Source organism: Podarcis erhardii, assembly GCF_964252035.2.
Source record: "Podarcis erhardii genome assembly, chromosome: Z".
Taxonomy (NCBI): Eukaryota; Metazoa; Chordata; class Lepidosauria; order Squamata; family Lacertidae; genus Podarcis; species Podarcis erhardii.
Genome location: NC_138504.1, coordinates 6,385,607 through 6,400,091, shown reverse-complemented (window position 1 = coordinate 6,400,091; position 14,485 = coordinate 6,385,607). Strand labels below are relative to the sequence as shown.

The window sequence follows — 14,485 nt, the reverse complement described above, 5'->3', positions numbered from 1 at the left end:
TGCCTCCAATCAGGGTAGACCAGTGGCCTGGCTCAGAATGTGTAGAATCCTCTGGAGAAAATTCTTCATTTTTAGGCAAAGCTCATTTTACCTCTTTGAAAACTCTCAAGCATGAACTTCCAAATCAACTTGGGGTTTTGCTTTAAGTATCTATTCACAAGGCCGACCCCTCACACTGCCTTTTTTGGGGGGAGGGGGGTTTTCAGTCCAAATAACAAATGCATGTTTGCTAAATAAGTATATGAAGGTGTTAAGACTCACAGAGTTGCTCATTATTAGAGAATACACTCTGTGACGTCACTTCCCTTGAGTTCTTTGACAGGAAAAATACATAGCCTAGTCCTAATGCTGCAAGGGACAGTGTTTTAAACTCTGCAAACTAATTGTTTTAAGTTTAAACATTCTGCTCACAAACATGTGTAACATGGGGGATATATTGTAAATGTGTCCGCAATGCATATGATGGCATAGTATGGAACTGTATGGCATGGCATGACAAGGGAAACAACCTGTGACTGAGTGTCATTGAGACAAAAACACACATGCAGACGTTGGAAGCACACTTAGTAGTAGAGCATTTGTTTTGCATGCAAAAAGGCCCAGGTTCAGTCCTGGACATCTCTACTTGGAGATTCCTGGCTAAAATTCTAGAAGAGCCACTGCCAATTGGTTTGTTTGCTTGTTTGTTGCATTTATGGCCCACATATTCTCCAAGGAGCTCAAGGTGGTATACATACTGTAGATTCCAGCGTATTAGGTGACTGGGCGCATAAGACGACCAATTGGGCAGCACCAATTTGGGGGTCGTCTTATACGCTTCGGCAGCTTCGCTGGGCAGCGGCAGTGGGTGGCGGGCTCCACGCTGGGAGGAAGCTGCCCGGCGAAGCTGCCCAGCGATGCTAAGCTGGCTTCGCTGGGCAGCTTCCTCCAGGCGCTGAGCCCACCGCCCACTGCTGCTTCAGAAGCTGCCGAAGCTGCTGCCGCAGCAGCAATAGGCGGCGTGCTCCGCTCTGCGCCGGGAGGAAGCCACCCAGGGTTGCTAAGCCGGCTTTGCCGGGCAGCTTCCTCCAGGTGCGGAGCGGAGCCCGTCGCCCACTGCAGCTATACCCAGCGTATAAGACGACTTCAAACTTTTTAACCTCTTTTCAGGGGTTAAAAAGTTGTCTTATACGCCGGAATCTACGGTAGTTCCCCGCACCACACATATTTTATCCTTACAGCGACTCTGTGATGTAGGTTAAGGTGAGAGAAAATGACCTGCCCCAGGTCGCCCCATGAGCTTCATGGCTTCATGGGGATTTCAACCCAGGTTTCTCAGGTCCTAGTCCAGCACTCTAAGCACTCCACTGCACTAGCTCTCTGAGAATAATGTTCTCTGACAATTCTGAGCTAGATAGACCAATGCTTTGCATCTGTGTAAGTCAGCTTCCTAAGGGATGCGGGTGGCGCTGTGGTCTAAGCCAGTGAGCCTTTTGGGCTTGCCAATCAGAAGGTTGATGGTTCAAATCCTCATGACGGGGTGAGCTCCCATTGCTGTGTCCCAGCTCCTGCCAACCATGCAGTTCGAAAGGACGCCAGTGCAAGTAGATAAATAGGTACTGCTCCGGTGGGGAGGTAAACGGCGTTTCCATGCGCTGCTCTGGTTTTGGTGTTCCATTGCGCCAGAAGCGGCTTAGTCCTGCTGGCCACATGACCAGGAAAAACTGTCTGTGGACAAACGCCAGCTCCCCCAGCCTATAAAGCAAGATGAGCACCGCAGCCCCAGAGTCTGCGACTGGACCTAACTGTCAGGAGTCCTTTACCTTTTTTTTAAAGTCAGCTTCCTATGTTCTTAAGCCCATGAATTCAAGGGAGCAAAAACAGATGTAGCCAACTCTGGTAGTAAGTAATAATGTGAGTCAGGCAACTGATGTAGCTACTTTCAGGTACACATAATAGGAAATGGCTCTCCCTCAGTATGAATTGATCCAAGGTCCTTGGAGTCGCATTGCGTTATAGCCACCCGAGATGTACAGTGTCGGGAATGCCAAACATCTTCAGAGGTGACCAAAAGCAACCAGCAAACTTAGCCATTATCTGAAAAGAACTGGCATTGATGGAATTAGTACCTTTCCAGGGACACAATCAGATCGGGCACATGGCAAGGATTAGCAAGCACTGCCGCTGATGTTGGCAGGAAGTCCATAATGAATCTTTGCATCTAAAGTAGGCATTATTGATTGTTTAACAAAGTAACATTGTTTTAAGGTAATGGGCAAAGATGGATAGTCTCTCTGGGCAGAAAAGCTTACATGCATTGAAGTTCTAAACTGACAAGAATACTTTTCTATCCCTTTACCAATGCTGTTTGAGCCAGTTGCTGTAAATCAGCACAGGAGCACAAATTAAGCCATTGCCATCTGGCCCACACTATATACCTGGATGCATAAATACTGAGTGGTAGTGAACATTATATATACAGAGTTTGCCCTTAAGACAAGAAGAAAGCAGAAGAAAACAATTTGCTAGATAAAATGACTATGCCTTACAAAGAAAAATGCATAGGTTGTCCAACATCAGTGTCCAGAAGCAAATTCATTTCAAAAGACACCCCCTTTTCAACCAGAAATAACTGAAAAGGGAAGTCACAAAATCAAGTGTTCCTTCTGCACTTCAGTTTTGGCTGTCAATTAAAGGAGGAAACTCAGAGATATGAGCTGAAGGCAATTGCAGGCATTCATTTCACTTTTAGGAAACAAACATGATGAAGTGAACCTCAAAAAGTGCCAAGCAATCTATTTATCAGAGCACTCCAGAAGATTTGTTATGCCTGAAGCATTTCCAGTACGATATAACTTTTCATCAGAGGTGATGGCCGTTCCGTATCTCTCTGCAAGTGTTCTCTCAAGGAGAACACATCTCACGCAAGAGCCATGCAATAAGGTGACCGTGGCCTCTTGCATCATACTTGAAATGCATCAGACATAATACATTTCCTGGAGTGTTACAATCAGTAGACTTCATCACAGTTTTTAGGATAGGGTAGCTAAATACAAAAGAGGAGAGGGCTCCTGGTTGTATAGATGAGAGAAATACATGCCTATTGCTTCTGCTAAAGCTCCCATTGAATCCCAGGAGAATTCCTCTAGCAGTAAAATAAGGCTGTGATGCTTCAGAAGACAGCACAGGACCAGGACAACACTGCAGGGAAAGTGTGGGTGCATGAAGGGCAAGCTGTAAGTAAGGACTGGTGAATCTGCCCACTTTGGTTTCTCTCACTTCCTCATTTTTCCACTTTTAAGTTCAATTCTCCATATTTCCACTTTGATTTGCATTTTAAAAATACTGTTGTGAACTGCCCTGAGATGAACAGTGCAATATTCAAATTTAAGAAACAAAGAAAGATTCAATCAGTCTTCATGAATATTTGTAATAATTTTAGTGTGGATTTCTCCCAGTATATGCATTATTGTGTGCAATTTTTCTAGGAGCCACAAATAAGAACTTTGACTGGTTGACTCAACCAGGTGAGGGTTGCCAGTGGGTCTTAAACCCTCAGTGGGTTAGGGACCTGTCTATTCCATCAGAGAAGACAGGCTGCAGCGAATTGAATGGATAAGACCAATACCAGGTCCAATGGTCAAGAAGGTGGGTCCTGCACATGCTGTTGAAGGAGATGAGGGGCAGGTGGGGTTCATCCGCCTGGGAAGGTAGTCCATCTAGGAGAAGGAAAATTTGTTCCTAAACCTCAACTGCCTTGCAGCTATACTCATTCATGAGAAAGGCTTTGAAAGTAAACACTGAGGAACAATCCATACCCACTTCCTCACATGACACCTTTGGGAGAAGAAAAGGCTAATGAGTAAATCCAGAGTGGTGCTCATATGGTGGTTGAATGGCATCTTGTATGCCTTCTTCTGGCAACTCCTGCAGCCAAGCTGATGCTAAATGTATTGCTTTCCTTTCCTTTGAATCCCATCAGTGAGATTGAAAGGAGGGGTTTTGTCATCTGGGCAGCCCAGGCTTGCGCCTCAGAAAGGTCACCTTGGTGCTGCAAATGCAGCAAAAACATTGGAGGCAGTGCTTATGATTTATAAGCTCAAGCTGACTGGCATATGGTACAAGTGCTATGGGTTGCCTTCATCAGTGGGGGAGAGTGTAGTGTCTCACTGGTCAGCTACCAACCACCTTTAGCTAGGCAGCTTCTGGTCAATAAATGCTGACCTGCCACTGTCTTGGAGCTCAGTCTGTCTTGGAGCTCAGACTATCACTCAACAAGCGGACCAAACTATTGCACTGGGCAGAAAAGAAAAGAAACAAACCCTCATGTGCCTAGAAAGCTGGAATATCAGGACTATGTGTTCTGGCTTGTCCTGCACCCACCTGCTGCAGGTCAACAACTCATGGAATATGGCCATCATTGACCATGACCTGAAAATGCTCAACATTGTGTGCAGTTTGCCTATTACACACACGTTGGCTAAGCAATTTCTCCTGCATGTTACTTTCCAAATCTATATGAATTTTTTTCGCATACTTCATCCTATTACCGTATTTTTCGCCCTATAGGATGCACTTTTCCCCCTCCAAAAATGAAGGGGAAATGTGTGTGCGTCCTATGGGGCGAATGCAGGCTTTCGCTGAAGCCTGGAGAGCGAGAAGGGTCGGTGCGCACCTACTCCTCTCGCTCTCCAGGCTTCAGGAAGCTCTCCGCTAGCTGTGGGAGAGCTGCGCGAAGTTGCACAGCTCTCCCACGGCTAGCAGAGAGCTTGCCTGCACCCAGAAGCGTGGGGCGCGCTAGGCTGAAATGACTGGCAGAATCCGAGACCAGGGAGAAGAGTCGGTGGAAGAAGATTGGAAGAAATTTAAAATCTACAGAAACACTGTAAAATTATTGAATGTTAATGACGTTGGAATGAAATGAAGTGGTTCTAGTAATAAGGTAAAATAAGAATATGTAAGAAGGGATGGATATCAGATGAAAATTTGATTGGAAGAAATTTAAAATCTACAGAAACACTGTAAAATTATTGAATGTTAATGACGTTGGAATGAAATGAAGTGGTTCTAGTAATAAGGTAAAATAAGAATATGTAAGAAGGGATGGATATCAGATGAAAATTTGAAGTTAGAATATGTGAAGATAAATAATTAAGGGAAAAATATGAGGTTATGAATTTGCTGAATAAATTTTTAAATGGAATACAAAAAAGGGAGGTGTGAGGAAGTCACGAAAATAAGTAAATGAAGTTAGATATTACAAAAGAGGGATTTTTGGTTTTAATTTTTTCCTTTTTATGTTAAATTTTTGGTTTTTGTAACTTTGTATTTTTTTCCTCTTGTGTGTTATTATTTTGTAACTTTTTTTGTCAAAAATTTAATAAACATTATTTTAAAAAAAGAAGCAGCTTGGGGCGCGCTGAGCTCAGCACGCCCCAAGCTTCGGGCTTCGCGCAGCTCTCCCACGGCTAGCGGATAGCAGCCTGTTCAGGGGGCTGGGGTCGGGGGAAGCTCGGGCTTCCCCCGCCCCAGCCCTGCACCTGGGGGGAAAATAATTTTTCCCCCTTTATTCCCCCCCCCAAAAAACCCCTAGGTGCGTCCTATGGGCCGGTGCGCCCTACGGGGCGAAAAATACGGTATATGGATTTTTATACACGTTACTTGGCTGAAGAACCCCCTTGCAAAGTGGAAATTTCAAAGGATGGCTTTGTTTTGGTTCATGTGTTGTTTCAAAAAGTACAAATTTGGTAAGTTCACCCTTAAATGCAAACTGAAAATTAATTTCTTCCCCATCCCTATTTGTAAGCAAGCATAATTTGTGGAATTGCATGGCACAGCATCCTTACTGATCATGAGGTACATGTCATAAGGCATTAGTCTTACCTTACAATTTCCCAGTTTTGTGGAATCAACATAAAGAAGAACCTGCTGGATTAGGCCAATGGCCATTTAGTTGAGCATCCTCTTATCACAGTGGCCAGCTAGATGCCCAAGGGAAACCAGCAAGCAGGTTGTGAGGACAAGAGCACTCTCCTGCCTTGCAGTTTCTAGCACTGGTACTAATAAGCATTACTGCTTCTGATCATGAGAATGCAAGTTCTTTCTTTTTCTTTTCTTTAAGGAAACAATGGGGGGAAACTATTAAAGTCTCATCTGGTCACCCTAGTTTCCTTTTTATGCAACAAAAATGAAATTTACTTGAGTAAAATAGACTCCACTTATGAATGTTCCACTTTACATGCAGTGGGCCTCTGAAAAATTAAATATATTAACTATTTCTACGTTTTCCTAATTGGGTCAAAATGTTAGCCCTATATGTCCTATGTGTCCAAGTGTACTCCAGATAATTGGAATGGTGCAATAACAACAGGAGAGTAATTAGGGAAATGTTCACTTCACCGATGAACCTGTGTGGTCTTCAACAATTACCCATTAAAAGAGGTTCACTTTTTCCAGGAAGTGAGTGGCACTTCACATGATTAGCACATGAGCAAAACAAGGCAACGGCTTCCATTATTTACCATCACAAACCTCTCCTAATTAGACTAAATTAGCATTTCCCAAACTTCAGATTTCATTGACCCCTTGATTAGCTTTTAAGGTTATCATCAACCCTGATCCAAATTGTTAGGAAACTAAATGAAATGTTGTCAAGAATATTTGCAATCAATGTTTATTCATCACAACTTTTGGGAATCATAAAATGTAAAAGATGAAGAAACAATACTTTTGGTATTGTGGAATCATCTTACTAAATACAGAGGTCCCTCATGGACAGGAGAGGTTCAGTCTGCAATCATAGGCCGAGAAAATGCAGTACTTCTTCAGATTTTGAAGTGGGGCTACTTGTCTGTAGTCTTTGATGTTATATCTGAATAATCCAGTTTATACTCCTATGTGTGGGTCAACTGAGATCCTACTCTAAAATGCAATTAGCAACTAACAGCGTTCTCTCTCCCACAAGGCTAATTGCAGCACCTGGGGCATTTTTGTCAAGACTGTTGCAGGGGAGAGAAGAGTTAAGTATCTTTACTTACTGTGGCTCTCATTAAAATATTTCCCTCACATTAGTATTATTATTAAGAAATCTTTTGATGTGGTTGCTAATTGTCTCTGCAGGCATGTCCAAAGTCCGCTCCAGGCCTGCAGGATGGTTCCAGGCCTGCAGGATGGTTTAATCTGGCCCCTGTGGCAGTTTATTTCCGGAGTAAAATACTAAAAAGCTAAACAACTTCAATCCTAAAAAAAGCTCAACAATTTCAATTTGGTTGGCTCTTTGGTCAGCCCTCACGGCCCTTCACTTCATCAAATCCACGCCTCGCAGACGTGGAGATACAGGGCATAGCCCGTAACTGGCTGTGCTCTTTTATCTCTGGTCGGGGACAGAGGGTGGCACTAGGGAGGGAAATGTCATTGCACCACTCCTTGGTGTGTGGAGTGCCGCAGGGCGCAATTCTCTCCCCGATGCTTTTTAACATCTTTATGCGCCCCCTTGCCCAGATTATCCGGAGCTTCGGGCTGGGCTGTCACCAATATGCTGATGACACTCAGCTCTGTCCGCTGATGGATGGCCACACCAGCTCGATCCCTGACACACTGACCAGATGTTTGGAAGCTGTGGCTGGATGGTTTCGTGGGAGCCGATTGAAACTAAACCCTTCAAAGACAGAGGTCCTCTGGCTGGGTCGGGATGGTATGGGGATGAGGGACCAACTCCCTTCTCTTGCAGGGGCCCAATTAGTGCCATTGGCTTCTGTTAAGAGTTTGGGTGTAATCCTTGATGCCTCCCTTTCCATGGAGGCGCAGGTTACAACAGCCAAGGCGACATTTTTCCACCTTCACCGCATCAAGCAGTTGGTCCTTTACTTTTCCTGCCCCGACTTGGCCACTGTGATCCATGCGACGGTCATCTCCAGGCTTGACTACTGTAATTCGCTCTACGTGGGGCTGCCCTTGAAGCTGTCCCAGAAACTCCAGCAGGTACAGAATGCTGCAGCGAGGCTCCTCACGGGGTCTCTGCCATGGGAGCATATTCATCCAGTGCTTTTCCAGCTGCACTGGCTCCCGGTGGAGTACAGGGTCAGATTTAAGGTGCTGCTTTTGACCTTTAAAGCCCTTCACGGCCTAGGACCCTCGTACCTACGGGACCGCCTCTCCCGGTATGCCCCACAGAGAGCCTCAAGGTCCATAAATAGCAACACCCTAGAGGTCCCGGGCCCTAAGGAAGTTAGATTGGCTTCAACCAGAGCCAGGGCCTTCTCAACACTGGCCCCGGCCTGGTGGAACGCTCTGCCTCATGAGACCAGGGCCCTGCAGGATCTGATTTCTTTCCGCAGGGCCTGTAAGACAGAGTTGTTCCGCCTGGCCTTTGGCTTGGAGCCAATTTGATTCCCTCCCTCCCTTTCTTTTTTCTTTTCCTTCTCCTCCTGCGATGAGGCTACATTTTAATATTTTAATGTTCCATTATTTTAATGTATTTTATTTTTGTTTTTAAGTTGTAATCATTCATCTTGTTTTTATTATTGCTTGTAAGCCGCTCTGAGCCCGGCCTTGGCTGGGGAGGGCGGGGTATAAATATATTATTATTATTATTATTATTATTATTATTATTATTATTATTATTATTATTATATCTGGCCCTCTTTGAAAAAACTTTGGACAGCACTGAAGAGTTAAAGTCAAAGAGTTCAAGAGAGGCAGAGAAGGGGGTGCTGGATGACAGGAGCTGCATTCTCTCCCGTGCGGCAGAGTGTGTGTGACTACTGGATCACATGCTCTGTGAGTTGACATTCCATTCTTTGGAAGTGTGGAAACAGAAGGAACTGTGCGCCACTTCCGTCTTCTGTGTTCTTTGTTCTGTTCTGTTGTTGTTTTCTCTCGGAGGATTCCCCCCCCCATCCGCTTCCACTGGGAAAGGGGCGTGACTTAAGCACCCCGGTCACCCGCCCCTTCCCATTGTGCCCTGCCCCTCTCCCTGCAAGGGTTCAGGTGAGTGCAAAACGCCATGGGGCACAGCAAGCTTTGGGGGGGGGCTGGGGGGAGGATGCAATGCCAGTGGGATGATGGAGGGGGAGACAGCAGGCAGGGAAGCTGCTGGGCAGGTGGGGGAGGGGAGAGACCCTCCCAAAAAATGAAGGGAGGTGGGTGTGCAGCTGAGCTCCCCCCCCCCCATTTTGAGTATTCCAAATAGCAATAGGGATACTATAAACACATGCAGAAATACAAACGTTTCCTAACTTTCAGCTGAGTTTCCTGCATTCCAGGGGTTGGACAACCTATTGCTTAATAGGTTTAATTCCACTTCCCATATTCATCATAATACAATACAATACAATACAATACAATACAATACAATACAATACAATACAATACAATACAATACAATACAATACAATACAAATACCTTTATTGGCATTTCAAGTTAAGACATTTCAAAATGGCATCAGATACAAAGTCTTTCTTCTTCCTGTTTCCTGTTTCCGAGAGATTTGAGTGGGGAAATCCTTCGATTCCTCCATAATAAGAGGCAGTGGGCTGACGGAGGCCTGGGTCACATCCACACCATTTAAAGCACTATGAAGCCGCTTTAAACACTCGTGGCTTCTTCTCCAAAGAATCTGGGAGCTATAGTTTGAAAAGGGTGCAGAGAGCTGTTAGGAGGCCTCCCTGCTCCCCTCCCAGAGTTCCCTGCCAAGAAGGGAACCCTACTCCTAACCCTAACCCTACTCCTTACGCTAACGCTAACGCTAGCCCTAACTCTAATGCTAACCCTTAACCCTTAACCCTTAACTAGAGCTATAATTCCCAGAGCTGCCTGGCAAGAAGGGAAGCCTAGCCCTACCCCTGACGCTAACCCTAACTCTAACCCTTGACTAGAGCAACAATTCCCAGAGTTCCCTCACAAGGAGGGAACCCTTCCCCTACTCCTACCCCCTACCCCTACCCCTAACCCTTCCCTAACGCTAACCCCCCCAGCAACTCTCTGTCCCCTTAACCACCTACAGTTCCCAGAATCCCTGAGGGGAAGCCATTCCTGTTCAATGCGTCTTCATAGCACTTCCAATGGTGCACCTAATGTGGTCTAATGTTTCCTACCTCATTTTCTTCTCTCTCTCCACTGCCCCATCACTTGCAGCGCAGCAGATGTCCACCTGCAGTCTCCCTTCAAAGCTCCTTCTCTCAGGTCTGGCCACGGCCTTGTCCATTGCTCTCTGCCAATATTTCACACTCATTTCTCCGATGTAAACAGGGACGTCCTGCGGTTCTCCTCATGACTTTGAAGGCTGGACTTGGGGAAAGCCTCAGCGGCTCCAGACATCCCTGTAAGGCAAAGGCAACCAGGTGAGTGGGATGGCCCCCATCCGCAGCATCCCCCCAGACTCCTCCTCTGTTTGGCTGCCTGTTCACAAACAAGGCTTCCAAACCAGTTTGCATCCGTCTCAGCCAGCGTAGCCTCATGGCATCCACTAGCCTGAATGCAAACTCTTCCGCCAACCATCCATCAGCTGCAGCCTCGCCAGGTCCATTGGCAGACATCAACCAGCTTCAGAGCTGAATATCAGCCGCCTTCAAGTAGCGATCCCACCAGCAAGTAAACTTTGTACTTGCCTTCTCCTTGCTCCACAGCATCCCAGCACCAGGCCATTGCCTCCTTCCGCTTGCCAGCTTGCCGCCACGGGGCAGGAGACCACCAGGGCTGAGTGCTAGCGAACTGCCCATTTCTCTCTGGGGAGGGCAACTGCCGAGGCTTGTGCCTTGGCCCACATTTATACCCACTCAGCTGCCAAATGTTTTTGTGACATCCCAGTCAACCCACCAACAATGGCAGCAGCTGGGGAGGCATCACCCCCACCCCCTCTGCCCTCACAATGGTGAGCACAGCTCAGCAGCTAAAACACACACACCACACCCCCCCCCCTCCAAGTTGTGCCAATATCTGTGAATGCTCCCCTGCTGTGTTTGAAATTCTAGAATAAGTAACTGCCTCTTTCCCCTCAGCTTCTATGTCTGTTGGTGACATCACAGGAGACCATAGATAGACAGGGCTGGGGAAACTAGGCCTCAAGGGGGGCATTTATTAATAAAGAAATGATGACTGAGGACCTCCCCCCTTGTGACACGTGTGGCATGTGGACTCCATGGCACACTCAAAAACCATGGCCCCCTGATCCTCCCATTTTTAAAATGTTTTCCCTAAACCTGTTAGTTTTTGCAGTGCTGCAAGACCGTTTGTTTTGGCAGTTGAGGGATTGTTATTATTTTTTTATTTGACCCTTTGTGGGAGATTAATAAACTGGTTCCTTTGACTTAAGGTCCCCGTATCCTTTTAAATAAAGTGATCTGGACAAAATGGATGATTTAAGAAACCTTTTTATTAGACACACTTGCAAGTGGGGTATTCCAAGATCAGGTACATCTTCATCTGGAAAAACACATTTTACAAAGTCGCTTGTCCAGCCGCAAGTCCCTCCTTCCACGCCCACAAGAAGGGGCGTGCCAGTTTACAGAAGTATCGCGTCCGCCTCATTAACATTTTGCCATTCCACTTCCCATATTAATCATAATACAATAATACAATACAAAAACGATACAATATAATACAATACAAATACCTTTATTGGCATTTCAAGTTAAGACATTTCAAAATGGCATCAGATACAAAGTTTCTTCTTCCTGTTTCTGAGAGATTTGAGTGGAGAAATCCTTTTGATTCCTCAATAATAAGAGGCAGTGGGGTGAAGGAGGCCAGGGCCACATCCACACCATTTAAAGCGCTATGAAGCTGCTTTAAACACTCATGGCTTCTTCCCCAAAGAATCCGGGAGCTATAGTTTGAAAAGGGTGCAGAGAGCTGTTAGGAGGCCCCCCTGCTCCCCTCCCAGAGTTCCCTGCCAAGAAGGGAACCCTACTCCTAACCCTAACCCTACTCCTGACGCTAACGCTAACCCTAACCCTAACTCTAATGCTAACCCTTAACCCTTAACTAGAGCTACAATTCCCAGAGCTCCCTGGCAAGAAGGGAAGCCTAACCCTACCCCTGACGCTAACCCTAACTTTAACCCTTAACTAGAGCAACAATTCCCAGAGTTCCCTCACAAGGAGGGAACCCTCCCCCTCCCCTACCCCATGAACCATAACCAGAGCTACAATTCCCAGAGTTCCCTGGCAAGTAGAGAACCCTACCCCTACCCCTGACGCTAACCCTAACTCTAATGCTAACCCTTAACTCTTAACTAGAGCTACAATTCCCAGAGTTCCCTGGCAAGAAGGGAACCCTCCCCTCCCCCTCCCCCTCCCCTACCCCTTAAACCTTACCCAGAGCTACAATTCCCAGAATTCCCTCACAAGGAGGGAACCCTTCCCCTAACCCTAACCCTAACCCTAACCCCCCCTAGCAACTCTCTGTCCCCTTAACCACCTAAAGCTCCCAGAATCCCTGAGGGGAAGCAATTCCTGTTCAAAACGTCTTCATAGCACTTCCAATGGTGCACCTAATGTGGTCTAATGTTTCCTTCCTCATTTTCTTCTCCCTCCCCACTGCCCCATCACTTGCAGCGCAGCAGATGTCCACCTGCAGTCTCCCTTCAAAGCTCCTTCTCTCAGGTCTGGCCACAGCCTTGTCCATTGCTCTCTGCCAATATTTCACACTCATTTCTCCGATGTAAACAGGGACGTCCTGCGGTTCTCCTCATGACTTTGAAGGCTGGACTTGGGGAAAACCTCAGCGGCTCCAGACATCCCTGTAAGGCAAAGGCAACCAGGTGAGTGGGATGGCCCCCATCTGCAGTATCCACACACACACCCCAACTCCTCCTCTGTTTGGCTGCCTGTTCACAAACAAGGCTTCCAAACCAGTTTGCATCCATCTCAGCCAGCGTAGCCTCGCCTCATCCAATAGCCTGAATGCAAACTCTTTCGCTAACCATCCACCAGCTGCAGCCTCGCCAGGTCCATTGGCAGACATCAACTAGCTTCAGAGCTCAATATCAGTCGCCTTCAAGTAGCGATCCCACCAGCAAGTAAACTTTGTACTTGCCTTCTCCTTGCTCCACAGCATCCCAGCACCAGGCCATTGATTCCTTCTGCTTGCCAGCTTGCCGCCACGGGGCAGGAGACCACCAGGGCTGAGTGCTAGTGAACTGCCCATTTCTCTCTGGGGAGGGCAACTGCCGAGGCTTTTGCCTTGGCCCACATTTATACCCACTCAGCTGCCCAGTCAACCCACCAACAATGGCAGCAGCTGGGGAGGCATCACTCCCACCCCCTCTGCCCTCACAATGGTGAGCACAGCTCAGCAGCTAAAACACACACACCACACCCCCCCTCCAAGTTGTGCCAATATCTGTGAAAGCCACACCGGAAACCCAAGGGGGCAGATGGAAAACATTTTTCAGCCCCGGGGTTGCATTTCCCTCCATACAACACTAGTCAAATGCACAAATGAACAGAGCAATGAAAGCAAGAATTATCTTTACACAGGAAGCTGTTCAAGGAATGACATGCGGAGAGAAAGTTAGCATCTCAGGAAAAAAGCACTTCTACATCAATCAATCAATCAATCAATCAATCAATCATTTATTGAATTTGACTAAAAGCCATTACAAATTACAGTTACAAAAGCACTGAAGCTAATGACCCAAACTATAGCTCCCAGATTCTTTGGGTGAAAAAACCAGGTGGATGCCATGTGAACTCACCGATGTGTCAAAGGTGGCATATTTTTCACCTGTGACAGAGAAGCATCCTGTTTGGAGGTGGCCTAATTCTAAATACCAGCAGCTGGGGACAAACAATCAGAGAAGCTGTTGCTTTTGTATTCTGCTTCCAAGTATCCTGCAGGCACATAGCTGGCCACTGTCAGAAACCGAGATGATGAGCTAGATGGCTGTTTGCTCTAATTCAGCCGAGCTCTTCTGTTCATCTCCATTGCATAAGCAAGCACTTGTTCTCTGCTGTCTTCCAATCTGGTTCCAGCCTAGAGCCAGAACATTGCTTTTCCACCCGGTTAACATTTGTTCTCCAAAAGCATGCAGCGGTAAACAGAAAACAGCTTCTGATTTTCAAGACAGTATTGCATTCCATTGCCAAAAGTGATGTTTTGGATAGGTGGAAAACTGGTTTAACCCCCCCGCCCCCCCCAAAAAAACCATGCAGTTGTAAAAATGTTGTTTTCCTGGCCACTTTTTCATTTGCTACTAAACCGTTTCATAAGCTAACATTTCTTTAAAGTGTTTTGCATCATACAGATAACCATGAGTAATAGTTTATGCCCTGAGTTAAGGTCTTTGATCCCTACAATGAAATACATGTGATAGAACGTGGATAGTCTACTCTAGCTGTTTCCAACCTGCTTTCTCACACTTGGGTTACACCCAAACTGTTTTGGATTCTACCTCCCACCAGCCCCTCCCAGGACTGGCTGATAGGTGTTGTAGTGCAAAACAGATGGAGAGCACCATGTTCAAGAAGCCTCAAACACATCATATATAACCATGGTCTTAGAGCC

At 46.3% G+C, this 14,485-nt stretch overlaps 1 long non-coding RNA gene across 1 annotated transcript in view; it reads left to right on the top strand.

Annotated features, from left to right (window-relative positions):
• Positions 1 to 14,102, top strand: part of LOC309334118 — a 589,555-nt gene extending 575,453 nt beyond the window's left edge. Inside the window, exon 2 of the long non-coding RNA XR_014152893.1 lies at positions 13,690 to 14,102. This is a non-coding gene — a long non-coding RNA (uncharacterized lncRNA). The remainder of the gene's footprint in view (positions 1 to 13,689) is intronic.
• The last annotated feature ends 383 nt before the right edge of the window (positions 14,103 to 14,485 follow it).